Source organism: Octopus sinensis, linkage group LG12, assembly GCF_006345805.1.
Source record: "Octopus sinensis linkage group LG12, ASM634580v1, whole genome shotgun sequence".
NCBI classification, from domain to species: domain Eukaryota; kingdom Metazoa; phylum Mollusca; class Cephalopoda; order Octopoda; family Octopodidae; genus Octopus; species Octopus sinensis.
Window position 1 is genome coordinate 37,774,949 of NC_043008.1, and position 23,441 is coordinate 37,798,389.

A 23,441-nucleotide genomic window follows, 5' to 3' on the forward strand; every position below is an offset into this window, starting at 1 on the left:
AAGTCATGGGAGCTGTGCTGTTTTCTGACTTTGTAAATATGTCCACGGGTGTTAGACGGGTGGAGTTTAATGTTATAGCCCCTAATAACTCATAATTTATATGGACATTTGTTGAGCACTTTGGTGAGGAATATTTCACTAAGGCTATGGAGCACATCCACATTTTGTTAACCAGTATGTATCCCCCTTGGATGTTAATTCCATGTTAAGTAATTTGAGACAGTGTATTCATATAAATCCAGATAGTACTGTAATATAGTAACTGGTTTGTTAGTTACAGTTTTAGTTAATTACTTACATGTAAGCTATAGACATTTGATGAAATAGCTGGAATGAATTCCATTGTATCAAATTATAGAAGTGCAATGATTGATTTTTATGACATTGATTCCATTACACATCAGAAGCTATAAAAGAGACTTGGACAATGATTTCCAAACTCAGACAACAGAGATTAACTTTTCAATTATGTTTTATATATAACTTATAGTGTATAATTGCTATCACCATTATAGAATCCCTTGTGGTTTTAGTTACACATCAAATTGGTGATGTAATTCTACGAATGGAACATTTAGCATTGGATGAACTATTGCAATTCAATCATCAGAAAGTCACTTTGCAACTGTGCAGTTACAAGTTCACTTCCACTGCTCAGTGATTTGGACAATTTGACTTCTACTGCAGCTGCAAATAAACCAAAGTCTTTAGAGTGAAATTTGATTGATGGAAAATGAGTGGAAGCCTGTAAGAAGAAATGATTGTGTCTTTGAGTGGTAGACTTCCTCTACCACCCAGTTTAACACCACTTCCTGGCCTTTGGGTGTTTTTAACAAAATTCTTATTTCTTTATTGCCCACAAAGGGCTAAACATAGAGGGGTACATAAAAAGGACAGACAAAGGGATTAAGTCGATTACATCGACCCCACTGCATAACTGGTACTTAATTTATCGACCCCAAAAGGATGAAAGGCAAAGTCGACTTCAGCGGAATTTGAACTCAGAACATAACGGCAGACGAAATACTGCTAAGCATTTCGCCCGGCATGCTTATGATTCTGCCAGCTCGCTGCCTTCATTTTTAACAGAAACCTTTCTGTTGTTAAATTAAGGACAAGTTTCCAATTTGCAAAGACTCTGAGAGGGGTCACAGGAGTTGTTCTTCCTCCACTTACTATACGATTGAAAGAAAAAAAAAGGACAAATTCCTGCTCAGACTGAAAACATGGATCTTGGTTTTGTGCCTTTGCAAGGTCCACAAGAAGAATTGAATTTGGCAATGCAAATTCACAAATTATTTAATCACAATACTCCAGCATGGTCACAGTTTAGTGACTGAAATAAGAAAATGGATATGCTTTCGTAAAATAGTAAGCATGAAACATTGTCTGCAATTTATGACAATGTGCAAGATGAGCTGCTAATAATCCTAATTATAATTGATTTAAATTACGTGGAAGGGTTCTTTCACTTCTCAAAGTGATTCTTGCCTACAAGTCTCCCAAGATATAGTTAAAGTGAGGCCTGTATATCTGAAGGGAACAGTTAGATGCAGGAGTTGTCAAGAGAGTCAGCAATGCTAGACTCAAAAGCCTTAATGAGATCTCACCACAATTTGTAGGCTTTTAAAGATAGCTGCTGAACCCTTGTTTAGTTCATCCATCCTTAGAGAATGGTTTTGTATTTTTGTCTGTTTAAGTTGACTATACACCCTGCACCCACCAAGGTTTAACCACCCCAGAGTTCTGTTCCTGCTTTATCCACTGACAGCTTGGCCAAGGAACAGAAGGTACTGGTTTACATGATTATCAGTCTGTGCATCATTTATGAAATGACTTGAGCCATGAACTGACATGATATCTTTTTACAACTAAGTCTTGAGATTTATTAGTTTTTTGTATTAATGCCTGTTGCAACAGGAGCTGGAGTGCTGACCTTTTGACCTGTGACCTTTAGACCTTTCAACACAGTACTAAATTTTTTCAGCTATAACAGAATGCATAATATAAAAGTTTCTGTCTTTCTTGGAATTTCCCCAGAACTTTAAAGCTTTGAGGAAATTCCTACCAACACAACTCGTTTGGATAAGAATATATATAAGTCTATTTCTTCTTCTTTATTCCTTTACTGAATATTTCTGACCTGACATCTAGCTTCTCTCTCTTGTAGCTAATTGATTTTGTTCTTTGTTTCTCACCAATTTTTCCATTTTAATCCAGGTCTGTCACTTAACTAAAATGATAAAGTAGTCACGAATGGAATACCTGTCAATATAAGCAAAGACATCACTAAATTTTTTTTCTGGTGGGTTTGTGCTGAAGCAAATTTCTGGGTAAATTTTGTCTTTCTTTACAAACTTATGTGCTTCTATGAGAGTATCCATCTTTAATAAAAAAAAAAGAAGCAAATTCTGTTTCTTCATGAAAAATCTCTCTCTGCGCATGTTTTCCCTTTGTGCGCTAGATGTGAAACAAGTGTGCACGCACACAAGCAAACAGCTTAGAGGGAACATTGATTTTAAACCAGCTTGATCAGAGTAGACCTGGGGCTCAATAGCAACAACAACAGCAACAGCAACAACAGTAATAACATCTTTCTGTATATTAGGAATTTCTTCTTGGTATATATCTTTCTTTTTATCATTTTTTCTTTCAATTTTTCTGGGTTTTTTTTTTTACTTTATAGGATGTCATTTTGAGAGGAAGATTTAATAATTTGATTTAGAAGTTTTCCTCACACAAGCACCACCACCACCACCACCAATGTTAGCACCACCACCAACAGCAGCAGCAGCACCACTACCACAATCACCACAGCCACCACCACAATTAACATTGTGCGATTCATAAATGCTGTCGATTGATGAAGAAAATAATTACACAAATACGCATATAAGCACATATACATAAACACAAAAAAACAAAAAGTACAAATAAAGCAAAACACATACGAAGACAGAAAAAAAAATACAAACAATAGTTAAAAATATTAACACAACAAAGTGTAAAAATCTGAAGTCAATGATGAGTTTCTGACCAAATTATTTTATACTTTGATCTTCGATTTTCGTTCCCACACAGTTGTAATTACAAGAAGCCCTATTGGACTTTCATCAAGCTAATCAAATGAAATTCACAATTCTCAATTTGAATGTTAATTGTCCCATTTATACTCAACGATTTTCATTGCACTGCACACTTGTGTTTTATGTGTGAATATATGTGTATATTATGTTGTGTATGTGTTTGCATATGTGTATATGTCTCTGTGTGTATGTTCATGCATCCACAAATCTGAATTTATATGTAGTTATATATATATAAGTATATATATATATATATATGTGTGTGTGTGTGTGTGTGTGTGTGTGTGTGTGTGTTTATATGCATATATACATGCATACATGCATACACACAGATACTCGGTCAAAAGCAAATATATATATATGCATACACACATCCACACATACATATCTATCTATCTATCTATCTATCTAACTATCTATCTCTCTCTCTCTCTCTCTCTCTATATATATATATATATATATATATATATATGGGGAAAGAGAGGGTGAGAGTGAGGAGAGATTGATAGTTAGTTAGTTAGTTAGATAGATAGATAGATAGATAGATAGATAGATAGATAGATAGATAGATAGATAGATAGATAGTTAGCTAGATAGATAGATTGTTAGATAGATAAATAGATAGATAGAAAGAAAGAAAGATAGATAGATAGATAGATAGATAGATAGATAGATAGATAGATAGATAAATAGATGGATAGATAGATAGATAGATAGATAGATAGATAGATAGATAGATAGATAGATAGATAGATAGAGGGGAGAGAATAAAGGAGAAGGAAAATAAGGAATAAATATTCATTTCTGTAGAGAATGCATTTTCTTAGAAATGCTGATAGGAACAAAAAGAAAGGTAAAAGTAAATTTTTGTCTTGAAGCTAGCAGAAATATTGTTGCTTTAAGATTGCTGTTAGTTTATTTTATTGGTATTATTTATTTGTAACTATATATGGGAAAACAAAGATGGAGTTAATAATATAATTTTTGCTGTTGTTGTTTTCTAGTTTGTTTTTGTGTTTTTTTTTCATGTTTTTATATTTTATCCGGAAATTAGTCTTTGCAAGGAAATTTTCTCTTTTTTGCCCGAAGTTAATACAAATTTTATTTAGTTGTGTGTATTGGTTGAATAAACTTGTGTTTCTTACTTAATGTGTGAGAAATACACAGTCAACACAACCAATCAACAGAGCAAGTTAATTAGGGGGAAGATGAATTTGTATTGTTATTTAAAGGAAAGTGAAGTGAAATGATAGAGAAGAAAGAAAAAAAAAACAAAAAGAAAAGAAATCGAAAATAGAAAAAGTCAGAAACAATCAGGATTTATAAATGGATAAAGGTGATACAAAAATTGAACCTTCGATGTGAGGTTTAAACTAGCAGTGATTAATAATCTCTGAAAATTAAATGATTTTATGTATTGTTGCCATAGAAGGAGGAAAGTGCAAAAACTGAATAAAAGGTCTTGATGAAGACTATGTCATGGAGAACAAATTATATATTAATAACAATAACTATTTTGTTTCACAACTATATTGACTTCAGGTTCAGACCCATTGTGTGGTACTGTCGACAAGTTCCTTCCTTCTCGAGCCATGCCTGTCTCATAAGGGCCGGTTTCCTGGTTTCCTTGGTGTATAGGTTCCCCACCTGGACAGGACGCCGGTCTATTGCAGGTGGGCTGCAAGATGCAGGAGGAAAGAGTGAGAGAAAGTTGTGGCAAAAGAGTTAGCAGAAGTTCACCATTACCTTCTGCCGGAGCCGTGTGGAGCTTAGGTGTTTCGCTCATAAACACACACATCACCCAGTCTGAGATTCGAACCCATGATCCCTCAACCGTGAGTCCGCTGCTCTAACCACTAAGCCATGTGCCTTCACAACCTTGGACAAGTGAGTTCTACTAAAGCCCTGAGCTGCTCAAAAGCATTGTGAGTGGATTTGTTAGACAGAAATTGAAAGCTACAATAAATTATATCCTTCAGATTGCTCCCTCACAACCACCATCGCTGCACTTCATAACACTAGAATATATGACCCCTACAATGTCCAGTTAACATCAGGTGGACAAATCCCACAACTTTCCCTATAACACCTACAATAAAACTATGCAGTCTCAAACGTCCTTTGTGTCCTGCCCTTTAGATAATAAATGTCTCACCAAGAACATCATGTATAAATGCACATTCTTCATGAAGCAATCGACAGATATGGAGCCTGAACAACTCTCCAGCTGGCCATCTCCTATCAAACTGTCCAACCCTTGCCAGCATAGAAAAGGGCCGTTAAATGATGATGATGATGATGCATGTGTTTATATATACGTGTGGATGAGTGATTACCTTATGTGTGCATGTATGCACATATATGTTCGTCTGTATATATGTTTGTATACACATGTGTGTGTATATATATATATATATATATATATATATATATATATAATGCCTCAGGTTTGAATATCTTGAGCACTTCAGAGTGAGGTCTATGCTTTGGAGAAAATCTTTTCCCTTATAATCATATATACTTTCTTTCTTTTATATATACAGGAGTGGCTGTGTGGTAAATAGCTTGTTTACAAACCACATGGTCCCGGGTTCAGTCCCACTATGTGGAACCTTGGGCAAGTGTCTTCTACTATAGCCTCGGGCCGACCAAAGCCTTGTGAGTGGATTTGGTAGATGGAAACTGAAAGAAGCCCGTCGTATATATGTATATATATATATGTGTGTGCATGTTTGTGTGTCTGTGCTTGTCCCCCTAGCATTGCTTGACAACCGATGCTGGTGTGTTTATGTCCCCGTTACTTAGCAGTTCGGCAAATGAGACCGATAGAATAAGTACTGGGCTTACAAAAGAATAAGTCCTGGGGTCGAGTTGCTCGATTAAAGGTGGTGCTCCAGCATGGCCGCAGTCAAATGACTGAAACAAGTAAAAAAGGAAAAGAGTATACATATATATGTATATATATATATATATATATATACGAATAAGGAGCAAATAATTCTGGAGTGAAGGAGGGAATATTTGCTAAAATATTATTAACTCTATTATTATCTAGGGTAATATGAGTAAATTGATAATAACAGAATTAATAACATAGGCAATTGCAAGTCCCAAAAATGCATTAAATAGCTGAAGGATTAAAATTTATATTAATCAAAGGACATACTGAGTATGTCTACCTGCTGGAAATAACAGTCAAAACTCTTATTTAAACCACCGAAAAAATACTAGAAAATATATAACTGGATGCTATATAGGTATATTGGCCTGTTTGCTCACATATTGTTGACTGCTGTAGTTATTATCAGTGTTATTTTTCCAGCAGTTTAGATAAGAGATTTGACTGTTATTTCCAGGAGGTAGACATACTCAGTATGTCCTTTGATTAATATAAATTTCAATCTTTCAGCTATTGAATGCTTTTTTGGGCCTGCAAGCACCTATATTATTAATTCTGTTATTATCAATTTACTCATATTCCCCTAGATAATAATAGAGTTAATAACATCTTTGCAAATATTCATTCCTGAATTATTTTCTCCTTATTGGAGTTCTTTTCACACTGAGAATATTATGATTTTGCACAAGGCAAATCAGTGCATCACAGACTTCAATGTGACAGGTTAGGATATTTTTTTCATTGTGGCAACACGTGCTGAGGAGGGTAAGGCTATAATGCCAATTTGGAAACCCGTCCACGTGAGTTCAAATACCAGAAAATATATTGCTGGATGCTATATAGGTATGTGAATGATTTTCTTGACCAGTTTGCTCATGTATGGTTGACTTATGTAGTTATTATCAGTATTATTTTTTTGGTGGTTTAAATATGATTTTTTGACTGTTATTTCCAGCAGGCAGATATACTCAGTATGTCCTTTGATTAATATAAATTTCATATATAAATACATATATTTATGCATGTATACATGTATGAGCATGTATAAAAATGTATATATGTATATGTATTGTGTTAGCAAGAAAGTAATTTCGATTTTACTGTGTGAAATAAAAGTCAATTTGTTTTTCATACAAAGAATGAACTTTAATCAATTATATATATTCCATTTTGTTTGATGACCTTTTGCCTTCTTTCTGGCAACTTCATGATTCCATGCTCGTATAACTTCTGGTCCTGAAGCAAGTGTGATTTCAGGTCATCACCATTAACAAATGAAAAATGAGTTATGCCTATATACAGGGTGCGGTGAATATATTGTCATTTAAATTACGTAAAAATGAAAATAACACTGACATCTTATTTTAACTGGTATATTTACCAAAATTACATAAAAATATCTTGAAATACAGTGGAGGTGCAATGGCCCAGTGGTTAGGGCAGTGAACTCGAGGTTGTAGGATCATGGTTTCGATTCCCCGACTGGTCATTGTGAGTATTTATGGAGTGAAAACACTTAAAGCTCCACGAGGCTCTGGCGATCCCAACTGTACTCTTATGCCATAACTTTCTCTCACTCTTTCTTCTGTTGGCCTGCTCACTTAGCCAGTGGGGTGGAATCATTTGAAGTCTAAAACAATGTGAAGTGCATTGTGATCAGCGATGTGTAGCAACATTTGATAGCCTGGTTGGTCATGGTGATCACAGTGATCTTGAAATACTAAGAAGTAAATTTATTCAATAAAATCGCCATTGTCTCCAGATGACTTCAAAATCTCCTGCAACTCTTCTGGATGGTTTCCTTGTTTAAGTTGGTCAATGCTGCCATAATCCTTGTCTTCAGTTCATCTTTAGTGTTACAAAGAGTTTTGTTAGTCTCTTGCTCAACTGTGCCCCACATAAAATAATCAAGAGTGTTGCAGTCTGGGGAAGTTACGTGGCCAGATGTTAAGGGTGATGTGATAACAGAATTTCTCTGATAGCTACGATTGGGTTCTCCTGCTTGTGGGGCATGGTGCAGATTTCTATTGCCAGACATAGGATCTTCCAGCAGCTATCCCCTTGTACCAGAGCAGCACTACCTCCTCCAGGCACTTGATGTAGCCCTCTGTGTTGAGTCTGAGGCCATGTGGGTAGATAAATGGAGGCACAACGTTGCCATTACTAGTGATCACTCCAAACACCACGATGTTGACTGGATGTTTGATTTTTATCACTCTCATTATATGTTTTGGGGACCTGGTAAACTAATAGTTGTTCTGTGTGTTCCCCATCTGATCCTGGCAGACATTTTTCTCGTCTGAGAAAAACCAAAGCATGTTCAGTTGGAGGTTATGCTTGAGTTTGTTCAAAAGCTTCATAGCATGGTCTTTTCTCTTGTCTTTGATGGTTCAGAATAAAAATTGGCCATTTCTCAGCTTATATGAAGAATACTGAATATCTTCATGTATTACCTGCCTGATAAGAAACTTTGACACTCCCATGTCCCTGGCAATGGACCTAATTGACTTGGAGGTGATCGTTGTCAATCTTGGCCTGGATCTCACCAAAAAATTCAGGAGTTCTTTCCTTATCAGAACAATCAGAGTGAGTTTTCTGAGCTGCCGTATCCTCATAATCAATATTAGACTCATCCAACTCTTTCTGAATCCTCTGTGCTGCCCTCAGCTGGACAGTCAAACACTCTGAAATATTTAGATTGGAGCTTCCGGCACAAATGCTAAGCAGTACAGCATGTCGTTTCCACATTTCTGGCAGAGTGGATTGTATCGTGGTGCTGTTTTTCTCACAGATGGTGTTCAAATAACTCTACTATACAGTGTAGTCAACAAAATCAAAACAAGGTGCATGCACGAAATTAAAAGTATGAAAGGGCAACAATTTACCCATCGCAGACTGCATATGTATGTACACACACACACACACACACACACACACACACACACACACACACACACACGCACATATCCACCCATGTTGCTTTGATTAACCCAGGACAATAGCAGAAGACACTAGCCTCAGTGCTGCACATTGGGACTGAACTCAAAATCCTGTGGATGTGAAATGAGCTCTTTAACCACAGGGCCATAACTGCACCTGTATGCACACATACACACATGCACATAGATAGATAGATTGGTAGATAAACAGATTTATGTATATGTATATATAGACACATGCATATAGCATATACACATGCATACATATATACGTGTGTATACACCACCATACATCCGTTTCCAAGTAAGTTTATCTATGTATGTATGTATGCATGTATATATCTATCTATCTATATATATCTATCTCTCTCTCTCTCTCTCTATATATATATATATATATATATATATATATATATAGTTGAAACAAGGTATACTTTATTTGCCAGCATATATGATGCACTGATTTTATTCTTAAACTTATCAAAAAAGTCCCCTACCTCTAATGGGAGCCTGAGTGTTGTTGGCTAGGGAGCAAAGGAACATAAGTTCATGAGGTACACTTATGGGCATTAATAACACACGTATTGGAAAGAGGCCAAATTATCAGAGTCAACACAAATTTAAGAGAAATTATTTATGGTTCATTGGCAGTTATGCAAGGAGCATACATCAATGTATCAAGTCTCTCCTTTCCCAGTATACATGACCTAAAGCTAATATATGTTCTACATTAAGGTGGTGAGCTGGCAGAACTGTTAGCACACCAAGCAAAATGTTCAGTGGCATTTCATTCATTTTTATGTTCTGAGTTCAAATTCCACCAAGGTCAACTTTACCTTTCATCCTTCCAGGGTTGACAAAATAAGTAGCAATTGAGCACTGGGGTTGATGTAATCGACTCACCTCAAGGCAGCGAGCTGGCAGAAACATTACCATGCCGGGCGAACTGCTTAGTGGTATTTTGTCTGCCGTTACGTTCCAAGTTCAAATTCTGCGTGGTCGATACCGTGACGTGGTCCGACCTGTAAATTTACGGGTTGGGCCACATGGAACAGTCATGCTTCTAGGTGACCATTGCACGCCAAGAGGGTCCAGACTACATTAAGGGGTATGAGCCAGCAAGTCTATGTCTCCGGCTTGGCCGCGATGCAGCCGGAGATGACTGCCTTTCATCCTTTCGGGGTTGATAAGTTAAGTACCAGCTATGCACTGGAGTCAATGTAATCAATTTAATCTCTTTGTCTGTCCTTGTTTGTCCTCCTCTATGTTTAGCCTCTTGTGGGCAATAAAGAAATAAGTAATTGACTCATCTCTTCCCTGAAATTGCGATCCTTGAGCCAAAATTTGAAACTAATATGACCTACATTATTTAATAACTGTATTATTTAAAGAAAAGTTTGTTTATTATTTCAATGTAAAAATACTCCTAGAAAAGTGAATGGAATGTTAACAAACCTTCATTCCAGCCATTTGCACTGACACTACTCTCCACCTATTTGTATTTTTCTGTCTGTTTTGTTCCATATTTTTCCAGTGTGTTTGTATTTGTTTGCATATATCAGGCTTTATTGTTATCAATCTATTTCTTTTTGCTATGGCAAATTTAATTTAGCTTCCTTTAAATGTTAATGTAAACTTACATTGTATGATTTCATATTTTATTCCATTATACTGTCATAGTAGTGTTTTTACATGTGCAGAATCACATACTTTCCATTACAAAACCATTTAAAATATCTTTCAATAAATGCACGATGAAGAATACTGAGAATTTCTTTCTCAAGAAATATCCTTGGAAAATTAGGTGTGTCTTATGCAAGGGTGATAATTAAAAGGAAAAAATCACGAATGTTTACTAGCTAGACTGAGTTTGGCTACTCTATGATCAATTATCAAATTTGCTTAGAAGTGCAACCAAATGCACCAATAAGCGGTTTTTAGACATTTAGTGTTAAAAAATTCCAATAATTTGGGGGTATGATCATTGCATTTCATGCAATGTTTCAGTTTTATTTTTACTAATAATATCTAATGCATGCTAACTATATTCTGAAACTAACTATTTTTGTGTCAATCTAACTTGTTTTGTAAGTTTGTGACACCCCCGATGTATAATTTGATCATTCGTAGAGAATGACTGTCTTCAGAAACTTGTCCTCTTCACCTGTTCCCATGCTTTTAAGATGAATCTTCTGTTTTACAAATTTTTGTTTATTTCACATGTATAATTTTCTCTGATCTTTAAGCTTTCATCTGCAATTATCACTTTCTCCTCTACCTCCTTATTGCCATTGTCATCGATGTTGTTGTTATCATTATTGTATCATTATCATCATCATCATTATCATTATCATCATAGTTGTTGTCATCACCATCATCATCATCATTATCACCAACACCACCATCACCATCATCACCATCACCAACATCACCATCACCATCGTCGTCGTCGTGGTTGTCATCATCATCATCATCATCATCATCATCACAGTCAGTATCATCACAATCATCACTATTTTTTTCCATGCTGGAATGGTTTGCCAACAGCTCTTGAAGCAGTATTTACCAGAAATATGATTGTCTTGATACGGTTCCTTACTCGTTTTCAAATGAGGTTCTTTGTTCCACTGGTTCTGCAAGTTAACGTATCAAGATGTGATGCATTTTGCTAATGCTAAATACAAAGAAACACCATAATTGCCGAAGCAGTGTCAGTATGAAGGCATGCAGATACAAACACACCCAGACACAAACATGCATGCATGCATACATATACATATATGAGCACACACATCAAACATACACGCTCAATTGCACACACGTATGCACAGATACACACATGCGTACACATACATGTGTGCTTACACACAACCTCATACACATTCCAGATGCATGCATGCACATGTATGTACACCAAGTTACACAGACATACACATACATAACTAAGCTTACATACATATGCACATATGCATACACATACATGTATGCATGCACACATCCTCATACACACACATGCAAACACATGTATATATACATGTGCACAACCATGCACAAGCCTACATACACATATGCTCACACAGACAAACACACATACATACAAGTCTACACATGCACATGTATATACATACACACAAACACACACACATGCATGCCTATAGGATTGGCTTCCATACAGTTTCTGTCTTTTGAATAGGGTAAGTAAAAGGAGAAAAAACCCGAATGTTTACTAGCTAAACTGAGTTTGGTCACTCCATGATCAATATCAAATTTGCTTAGAAGTGCAACCAAATGCACCAGTAAGCAGTTTTGAGACATTTATTGTTAATTAATTACAACATCATTTTGGTGTTTGTTGGGATTGAAACTGGGACCGCATGGTTGAAAAGCTAAATTCTTAACCACACAGCTATACCTTGGCTTATAATATGAGCTTCTTAATATATTCTTAGATTCTTAGAATGTCCGTCAAGTGAAATCTTTACTCGTTCATGTGAATAGAGACTTATGAGATTCAGTACCAGCTTTAAATAAATAAGAAATGATGCTTTACAATTTCTTTAACACATGACTACATGATTGTGTCTCTTTCTGATCTGATCAGGTATGCATATAAGTGTGTGTGTATGAGTGTGTGCATGTGTGCATGTGTGTGTATGTATCTACATATCAAGCTATATATATTGATAAAAATGGTAAAGCAATATATATATATATATTTATATATATATATGCATATACACACACACACACACATATATATATATATTATATATATATATGTATGTATGTATATGTATGTATGTATAGATAGATAGGCATACAGACAGATAGATAAATAGATAGATTAGATAGATATATAGATGGATATGCATATACATATAAATTTGGGTATAACTATATATATATATATATATATATATATATATATATATATGTATATATATATATATATGTATATATATATATATGCATATATATATATATATATATGTATATAAACATATATGATATATATATATGTATATATATATATGTATGTATATATGTATATATATATATATATATAATATATATATATATATATAATATATATGCATATATATATATTGATAATAAAAAAAGATATAATACAATTATTAGTTAAGGGGATAAGATATTTATAGTACACTTTAATATTTTCAATAGATATTGATTTTGAAAATATATCTGAAAGGACCTGAGGAGCTAGTCGACTATAACTTATGTCATATTTTCCTTTTCAACTCAAGAGCTTTATTGGTCGATAAATAAAATATATGAGTTTTTTTTAAAGTTTTTAATTATTTATTACTATTATTGTTTTCTTGAAGAATGATCTTTAAGTTAAGAACTTTGGTTGATTCTTTGTTAATTACATTTTATATATTTAAAAAATTTTTATTTATATATCTATCTTCCCCAGCAGTCATCTTTATCAAAGATTAATAATGAGAATTCACTTTATTTGTCCAAAGCTAATCAATAGACTATATATATTGGCTTATGAATAATTGTGATTTTCGTTTTATTATTATTACCATTATTACCATTATTATTATTATTATTATTATTATTATTATTATCATTATTATGATCTTCACTTTGAAAATCAAGATATACTTTCTGCTGATGCTATTTCATGCCCCAATCAGCTAAGGAAGAAAAGAAGAAAGGGGGAAAAAGGTTTCAGATGTGAAAAAATCAAAGGGGGAAAATAATAATAATAATAATAATAATAATAATAATAATAATAATAATAATAATAATAATAAAATAATAATAATAATAATAATAATAATAATAATAATAACGATAATAATAATAATAATAATAGTTTAATCCTGATTTCTGACTACATTGTGAATTCACTTCAATATAGTCTATTTCCAGGTTCCCTGAGAACAGTGAAAGAAAAATCATTATAATAACAATAATAATAATAATAATAATAATAATAATAATATAATAATAATAATAATGATAATAATAATAATAATGATAATAATAATAATAATAATCGTCATCGTCGTCATCATCATCATCATCATCATCATCATCATCTTCATCATCATCATCATCATCATTATTATTGTGGAAAAGTAAATTTAAAACACTTACAACCTTTGTACAGTCTTTCAATGTAAATAGTAAAGGATTCATTTCGGAATATGGCAATTTTCTTTCTTTGGTTTTTATATTCTCTGCTTATTGAAAGGCTGTGTAATTTATTTGTGTGTAGATGCATGTGTGCATGTGAGTACATGTTGTGTGTGTATGCATACTTGCACAATATTAAAGTCTGGAAAGTATCTTTTAATATCTAAACTTTATGAATATTCAATATTTAAACCTTTCAATTAATAATTTTCATGCTGAATCGAGAGATTTTATTTTGCTAAGATTGCATCTTAAATTTAAAAGTCATAAAAATGTTATTTTGTGTGAATGAAACTAATCTTAACATATTCATTTTTTTTATTATTCATGTACAAGTTTTGGACATTGGACTGCAGCCAAGTTGAGCTACCAACGTACAGGGTTTTAATTGATCTTGCATGGCTCACTGGTTAGTGAATCAGGCTTAAATAGTGAGGTTTTGGGTTTGTTTCCTGGTTTGAGCTGTGTGTTGTGTTCTTGAGCAAGACACTTTATTTCATGTTGCTCCAGTTCACTCAGCTGTAGAAATGAGTTGTGACGTCACTGGTGCCTATCTGCAACAGCCTTTGCCTTTCCTTAGGTAACATCAGTGGCATGGAGAGGGGAAACTGGTATGCATGGGCGACTGCTGGTCTTCAATAAACAATCTTGCCCAGGGGCTGTCTTTATCTTAGTTAATTTTGTGGACTCTAGTGCTTTATTTGGGACTTCCTTTATTAGCTTTGGAGGTGGATGGAAGGCAACGATAAGTGAGTGTATGCTGAATATGATAAGTATGTGTGTATCAGCATGAAATGTTAAGAAAAGAAATTAATGCATTGAACAAAAATTCCTTGTAGAATATCTAGCCATTTCCTCAAGATATACAAAATATTTTCATTCAATGCATCTATTTTTTTCTTTCTTTTTACCATCTTATGCTGATACAAACATGCATATATGCACACACACTCAAGCATAGACATATGTATCTATGAGCATATGCAAATGTATATATGTACATGTGTGTGCATAAGCATAAGGATGGAGAAGTTTGCTTTGCAGTCAAACAGCTTTGAGTTTCATCCTGCTGAGTGGCACAGAAGATACTATCTTCTGCTATATCTGATGCTGATCAAGGCTTTGTAAAATTGGTAGATAGAGTCTATACTGAAACACACACTCTATCTATCTAGTGGTAGGGAGAGGAGGAGAGACAGGTGTCCCTAAACTGGAGATTTCAGTTGAATGCTACCAACAAAGTAAGTTCTGACAAAAACATTCACAGGTCGGATTGAGATGTCCATTCAGGTTTCACAATAAGTCCTGCAACTCAGGAAATGAGAACACAAAACTGAGAAGAGAAATCAGGTCATTTCATTGGATACTTTATCCATTTTGCCAATCCATTACTCTTGGTATAAAGTAAACTGACACAAATATAGAATAACATTATTCATACAAAAATTTCTTTGCACAAATGCAGGCATGGCTGTGTTGAACTACAGACAGGGTTGTGTGGTCAAGAAGTTAGCTTCCATACCATGTAGCTTCAGGTTCAGCCCCACTGATTGGCAGTTTGGGAAAATGTCTTTTATTAGAGGCTTGGGCTGACAAAACATAGCTTTGTGAATGTATTAAATAGTAACAAAAAGAATCCTATTCTATACACATATGCATACATATATACATATATATATATACATACATACAAATATATATATATATATATATATATTTAAATATTGAGGGAGATAAATTAATATTAATTTTAATATCAATTTAAAACCAGTAGTCCAGCATTCAGAAAATCTGAGGAGTCAGAGAAAATTCAAATATATGTGTATATTGGCAGGGCTGGCCTGCTAGGTAGCCGGCCAGAATGCTAGAAGAAGATCATCAACGATCAAACTACAGGGAAATTCTCTAGAGGAAGAATTCAGCGAACCCAGAACCAACTTTGGCGGGCAGGACATATGAAAAATTATGTTTTTTATTTAATTTTCATATGTCCTGCCCGCCAAAGTTGGTTCTGGTGTTCGCTGAATTCTCCTCTAGAGAATTTCCCTTGTAGTTTGATCGTTGATGATCTTCTTCTAGCATCTGGCCGGCTACCTAGCAGGCCAGCCCTGCCATATACACATATATTTGAATTTTCTCTGACTCCTCAGATTTTTTGAATGCTGGACTACTGGTTTTAAATTGATATTAAAATTAATATTAATTTATCTCCCTCAATATTTAAATATTTAAATAAATACGTTCCCTAGTTGTAGCACTACCCGCAGTGAATTATTCACTGCAGCCCTTCGCTTCAGGAGTCTCTTAGCGCACCAAACCAAGACATTTGAAATTTTATTCCCGATGTAACAGTAAGACTAAGCACGTGTCTGTTTGACACAGAGGCTGGGGTAGTCTTGCGGTTTGCATCTCGAGGACCGAATGTACTGATGAAATCACGGACACTTGAATTATGCAAGTAATTCTTTTGTTAAGACCGAACCGAGGTATGCTTAGTCTGTTTTTATTTAATTTTTTATATGTCCTGCCCGCCAAAGTTGGTTCTGGTGTTCGCTGAATTCTTCCTCTAGAGAATTTCCCTTGTAGTTTGATCGTGATGATCTTCTTCTAGCATTCTGGCCGGCTACCTAGCAGGCCGGCCCTGCCAATATACTATTATTATATATATATATTATTATATATATATATATTATATATATATATGTATATGTATATGTTTTAATTATATGTATGTGTGTGTGCATGTATATAGACATATGTATATGTATGTATTTATATATATGTATGTATGTATATTTGTATATGTATACATATGTATGTGTGTGTATGTATATATATATATATATATATGCTAACACATACAAACACACACACCACACAACACAAATGCATACATGTATATGTGTGTCTGTGCATCAACAAACGAGTGTCTCCAGAATTCTCTGAGCTACAATTGGTGATGTTGTTATTTCCTTATCAACAAAAGCTGGCTTTATATCTTCAAAGATGTCTGGAGTAAGTGATCATTTATTTGAAAAACATGCAGCCAAGATAGTCAAATAACAGAAGGGGCTTCCAGATCTAAAACAATGTCTGAATAGTATTTTTGTCTAACCCATGCTAGCAGGGAAAACAAGCATATACATGAACGAATGAACACATACATACTCACAGATACATATAAACAAGATTTTGCATCCACCATCACATCACATTCACCAATTAATACTTGGCTGCATTTATAAAGCTTCGATACCATGATATATGTATAAGAGTTCAAATAATACACTAGAAATCTGGCACATTTTCAATACAACCCTTGTTTATTCATGCCCTAATTTACCTCAAATAAAGATGTAAAGAAGCAAAATCTAAACATCATTTACTTTGGCTATAAACACAAGGACTTTTGAAAAGTAAATCAGTCTTAATTCTTTGAGAATCATTGCCAAAAATTGTGATTCATTATCGTAATATTTTTGCTTGACTCTTCTTATTGAAGTATTTTTAATCGGAAAACTTATTAAGCTAATGCTTATATTTCCAATGGAAATATTTCTCTTTGCGAGCTGGTTTATGGATTCATACAGCCTTAATTTTTTGGTTATCTTAGCTTAATGATTGCTTTACTGTCAATATTTTCAAAGATTTTATGGAACCATTTTGAATTTTAATGAAATTTTCATTACTCCAATACCTTCCCTCTAATTAAAGTCCCGAGTTTAAATTTTCTTTTTTGTTTCTTTTATTTATATAGAATTATTTTGAACTCATTGGAAGCAAGTTGTTTACATTGATGTCAAAGTTATTTCAAGAGAAAACTCAGGCATTTAAATTGTTTTCATTATTTTTATCTCTTGAAAATATATTTTTAGTTTCGAATATAAAGCATAAAATGCATAGAAAGCTAAAGTAGATATACATACATGCCTTGCATGCGTACATACAAAAATATATATGGATACACACACACGCACACACGCACACATGTATGATATATATACATATATATGTATATGTATGTATGTATTTGTGTGTATGCGTGTGTGTGTTGGCCAAATGTTTTTGTTTTTTGTTGTTTCATGTAAATTACAGTTAGAAACTTTTATTCTAATATATTAAACAAACCAATCTCCTGATTGTTAAAACTGTGTGAAAATGTTATTTAATGCTTGTGTTTTAAAACTCTGAAACACTTGGCTGATACTGAAAGACATAAAAGAAACTAGAAAATTTTTATTGTGAAATTCATTATAGTCAGATATGATATACACTAAAAAGGGTGAATGCTTGCATGTGATGTATTTAATATCAGAGAGATTGGTGAAGCTTATATTTAGAACTGTAATCATATAGGTAGAGCATAGCTGTATGGTAAAGAATTTTACTTTGGAACCATGTGATTTTAGGTTTGGTACCACTGATTGGCATTGAATTGCTGTCCTTGGCCAACCAAAATACTGAAAGTGGAATTCGTGGACAGAAAATGAAAGAACCCCATTATATGTATTTGTGCGTATGTGTGTGTGTGTGTGTGTGTGTGTGTATGTGTGTGCTTGTCAGTAAATCGACCCCAGGACTTATTCTTTGTAAGCCTAGTACTTACTCAATCGGTCTCTGTTGCTGAACCGCTAAGTTACGGGGACGTAAACACACCAGCATCGGTTGTCAAGCAATGTTGTGGGGGACAAACACAGACACACAAACATATACACACACATACATATATATATACATATATACGATGGGCTTCTTTCAGTTTCCATCGACCAAATCCACTCACAAGGCTTTTGTCGGCCCAAAGCTATAGCAAAAGACACTTGCCCGAGATGCCACACAGTGGGACTGAATCCAGAACCATGTGGTTGGTAAGCAAGCTACTTACCACACAGCCACTCCAATGCCTATTTGTCTACATGGAAAACTAGATGTTAAAACGATGTTGTTGATGGTGATGACAACAACGATGACTGCGATGATGATGATGTTTATAGCCATAACAAGGATGATTATAATTGTGAATCTAATATTAGTGATTAACCTTCTCATGTTAATCATCATCATGGTCATAATTTAATGACCATGTTGCAAACTGGCATGGGTTGGACGTTTGGCAAGAACCAATGAGTTCCAGGACTGCATGGTGCCTCAGTTTCTGTTTTGGCATGGTTTCTTATGGCTGAATATCTTTCTTAACGCCAACCAATTTACAGCATGTACTGGGCAACTTTTCCATGGCAATATTGAAGTCACCACGCAGCTTACAAGACTAATTCTGAGGCATTAATAAAATTCTTTACTGCAGGACCAAACAGAATACCAAGGAATAGAACTGTCTGAGCATATAACGACTCAGCTCTGCAACTGGTTATTTTCAAAAATATTGCTCAATAATAATAATAAAATAATTGATCATTTTCTGATATCAAAGTTAAATTGAAGAAAGATTGCACATACACCCACCCCACCAAAAACAAAAAAAGGCCAAAACAAAACAACAAAAAATATATATTTAACTATTAGTTTTATGATGAAATGTGTTTAAATATGTTTTAAATATTGATTTATATCTCTTCTTCCTTCTCTCCTGAAATTTTCAAGAAGTATTAAGTTTATCATTTCAGGAAATATATGTTTAAATCTGCTTTTATTAGAAATTTTGACTTTAACATATTTGATTCCTTTATTGAAAAGCTTCAAATTTAATATATTAAATTTAGAATGAAAAATAACAATTTAGATGTAAGAAGGCAGAAAACTTATTAGTTTCTTTTAGACTTTTATGGCAGAAAACTTAGATATTTTCCCCCCTACTGATTCAATATTTATTATATTTCAAGAAAATAAATCACAAGACTTTATGAAAACCAAGTTTATTCAATAAAATAGTGAAGGATCTCTTTATTCAATAAGATAGTTGTATTTCATTTTGTGTTCGTTCTTTTGTGTTGCCAGTGTGATGAGCTAAAATGTCTAACTAATATTCACATCATTTACTGTTAATGCAATTCAATGATGGTTGATGGAACATTTCTGGAAACAGATAGAAACACACCAGAATAACTATATTATCTCATTTAGTTTCATTTTTCTCAATATTGATTTCAAATCCATCTCCAGTTAAACTTTTCAGTTTCATTTTCCTGGAGTTGATAAAATAGGTACCAGTAATACCCTGAACTTTTATCCCTTTGAATACATTCTTCTTTTTACTTCATGCCAGGTTGCATATAAAGCTTTCATGCTCTCTCTCTCTGTCATTCACACTTGATTCCACATTCCACATCTACTGGCCTGTTTCTCTTTTCCAACAATTCTTCTCCAGATGTTCTTCAGTCTTCCAATCTTACTCCTTGCTTCAAGGACCCCTTTCATGGCAACCATATGTTGTTGTTAGGATCTTTGTTTTGGATGTGGCCAATATATTTCCACCTCCTTCTCTGTCCTTCATTGTTCATCCCCTTCACTCCACCTCTCTTGAGCATGGTTTCATTATTTGTGTAATCTAGCCCCATACCTTAAGAATCTCCCTCTCTTGCTGTCAGCTTTTGTTATTTTTCAAGGGAGCCATATGTCAGAACCATCTTTACCAAAGTTATTGCTTTTGCAGTTACAGATGATCTGAACATGGCCTGGGCTTTGTCGAGTAAGTTATCCAGATCCATGGTACCACCTGTAATAATAGAGACAAAGGCTCCTAAGTATACAAAGCTGTTGACATCTTCCTATTTCTTTTCATTCATCATGATGCTGTTTGCGTTTTGAATACATAGATGCATTTGAAAGCATGATTCGTGCCTCCTTGTAAGAAATTGATATTTAAATTAATTTCTTTTTAATTGTTATTTTTGTTTCATCCTAGGTTAACCATTAGTATGCAGACCCATGATCAAAGGCATTCCAGCCATGCCATCCCTTCCTTTTCCTGATACGGTGCACTACTTAGGACTACATTATCCATTGCATATCATTGGTTTCTATGATCACAAAATTTGATTTTAGGGGGATTTAACTGTTGTTTCTAGTAGATTCAGTGACTCTGTATAGGCTCCTTTCTGTGCACATGCAGGTGCAGTTATATGGTCAATACTGATCAACGGATGCCATATACTGCATACTAAGGACAATTTAAATGACACCAAGATCTGCGACCTTTTGCCAATGTGAAAAATGATCATGAAGAATAGCATAGATCATCATCATCATCATCATTGTTTTAAAATCCACTTTTCCATGCCTACATGGGTTGGAGGGGATTTATTGAAACAGATTTTCTATGACCATTCCTGTGTCCAACCCTTACCTGTTTACAAGTAAGCTAATGGCTAGACATATTTTCATGGAAGACTGAAATTATGGACACCTCATGCATGACAGTGACACTCATTTACAACTATTGCATGATGTCAAGGCAAGAAGATGCACACACACACACACACATATACACACACATATACAAAAAGCTTTTATCAGTTTCTGTTTACCAAATTCACTCACAAAGCTTTAATCACCTTGGAGCTATAGTGGAAGACACTTGCCCAATGTGTCATGCAGTAGGACTGAACCCCAAACCTCATGGTTGGGAAGCAAACGTCTTACCATACAGCCATAAAAGGTAAAGGTAAAGACCCCCTTTAGGTTATGAATGACCATGGGATTGCACCTGAGAGGTTCCCCTCCGAGGCACATGTCCAGGCAAGGATGTTTATGGAAGACCAATCAGTCACCCATGCATACCAGTCTCCCCTCTCCATGTCACCAATGTTATTATCCAAGGGAAAGGCAGAGATTGACACACCTTGGCACCAGTGACGTTGCAACTCATTTCTATAGCTGAATGAACTGGAACAATGTGAAGTAAAGTGTCTTGCTCAAGGACACAACACATAGCCTGGTCTGAGAATCAAATTCATAACCTCTTCATTGTGAGTCCAATGCTGTAACCGGTGAGCCATGCCCCTTCACATACAGCCATATCTGCACCTATTAAAATGCTTCAGATGGGCTCCCAATGATGAAATTCATATACACTTATTTTATATCCAGTTAAAGTTGACTGATGACTATAATTTAATTCTTAAAACATGTAAAAGTGTAAAAATATCACAACTCTGTAATATTCAATCAATTCTATTGATGTCAAATTCTGTTTTTACATGAAGAAAACGTTATTCTCTCAGGAAGTCCATTACGTATAAGTATCATCGCTGACATTATCATCATTATCTTTTTTAACATGATGCTGACTGCATAGATCTGACAAAATTTATTGTAGCAGATTTTCTATGGCTTCATGTAATTCTTGTGACCAATCCTCACTTGTCTGCAAGTAAGTTATCATTGGTCTATGGTTTGACATATTTTCATGGAAGATTTTAAATGAGGGTCTCTGTATTACAATGAACCTTGCTTATGACTATCCTGCAATATCAGGACAAGGGGGGACACACACATGCACACATGCACAAACACAACACACATACACGCACATACACACACACACATATACATGGCCTGGTTTCCAGTAGCCATTTGGGACTTCCTGCACCTCTCCACTCAGCTACATGATCCTGATGAGCTAGGTTACTGTAAGAAGCCTACAAAACTGAAAATTGCATGGGGCCTGAATCAAACTGCTTTAAATAGATGATGATGATGATGATCTTAACTGACTGGAAGTGTTTTCACATACATTGTTTTGTCTTGGTATAATAGATGGGATACAGTAAATATTCTGCTCAATACCACAGATTTGCTTGTCAGTTGCTTGACCATAACTAGCTGAGCATATCCCTTAGTGACTGACAATATGTGCATTTATGATCATGAGCTGAAGTAGTAGGGGAGCATCATAGCCATGTGTTGAGAAGGATTCTTTGGGGTTTGGAGGATTCACCTTAGGAAACATGAGTGTGTCATTCAACATCCTTAAACAACCCTTATTCAAGGACCTTTTGAGCAGGATGGGTTACTCAACCTGAAGAAAATTCTAACTAGGCCCCCACCTGCAAGGTTATGTTCTGTTTATCTTGATATGAGATCACCATGTCATGCACATAGGGTTGTGATGCATGTATCTGGTGTACCCTTATTAGATGGGTAGTCATGATGGGTATACTGGGCTTCGTATATTTTACACCAGTGCCACTTTGGTGGCATGCACTGCGCTCTCTCACTCAATGATAATAATGATGATGATAATTTCGGTATAGGGCTGGAATTACAAAATGGCAAAAGTAAGAACTAATGAAAATGGATACAAAGACAAGAAAAATGTTTACAGTACATGAAAGCTTCCACTCTAAGAATGACACCAATAGGCTGTACTTGTCCAGAAGAAAT

At 34.6% G+C, this 23,441-nt stretch overlaps 1 long non-coding RNA gene across 1 annotated transcript in view; it reads right to left on the reverse strand.

The window, feature by feature from the left end:
• Nucleotides 1–901: 901 nt before the first annotated feature.
• LOC118765531 overlaps nucleotides 902–23,441 on the reverse strand; it is a 30,069-nt gene continuing 7,529 nt past the window's right edge. Inside the window, exons 2-3 of the long non-coding RNA XR_005001394.1 lie at nucleotides 16,465–16,468; nucleotides 902–929 (exon numbers count right to left, since the gene is read on the reverse strand). This is a non-coding gene — a long non-coding RNA (uncharacterized LOC118765531). The remainder of the gene's footprint in view (nucleotides 930–16,464; nucleotides 16,469–23,441) is intronic.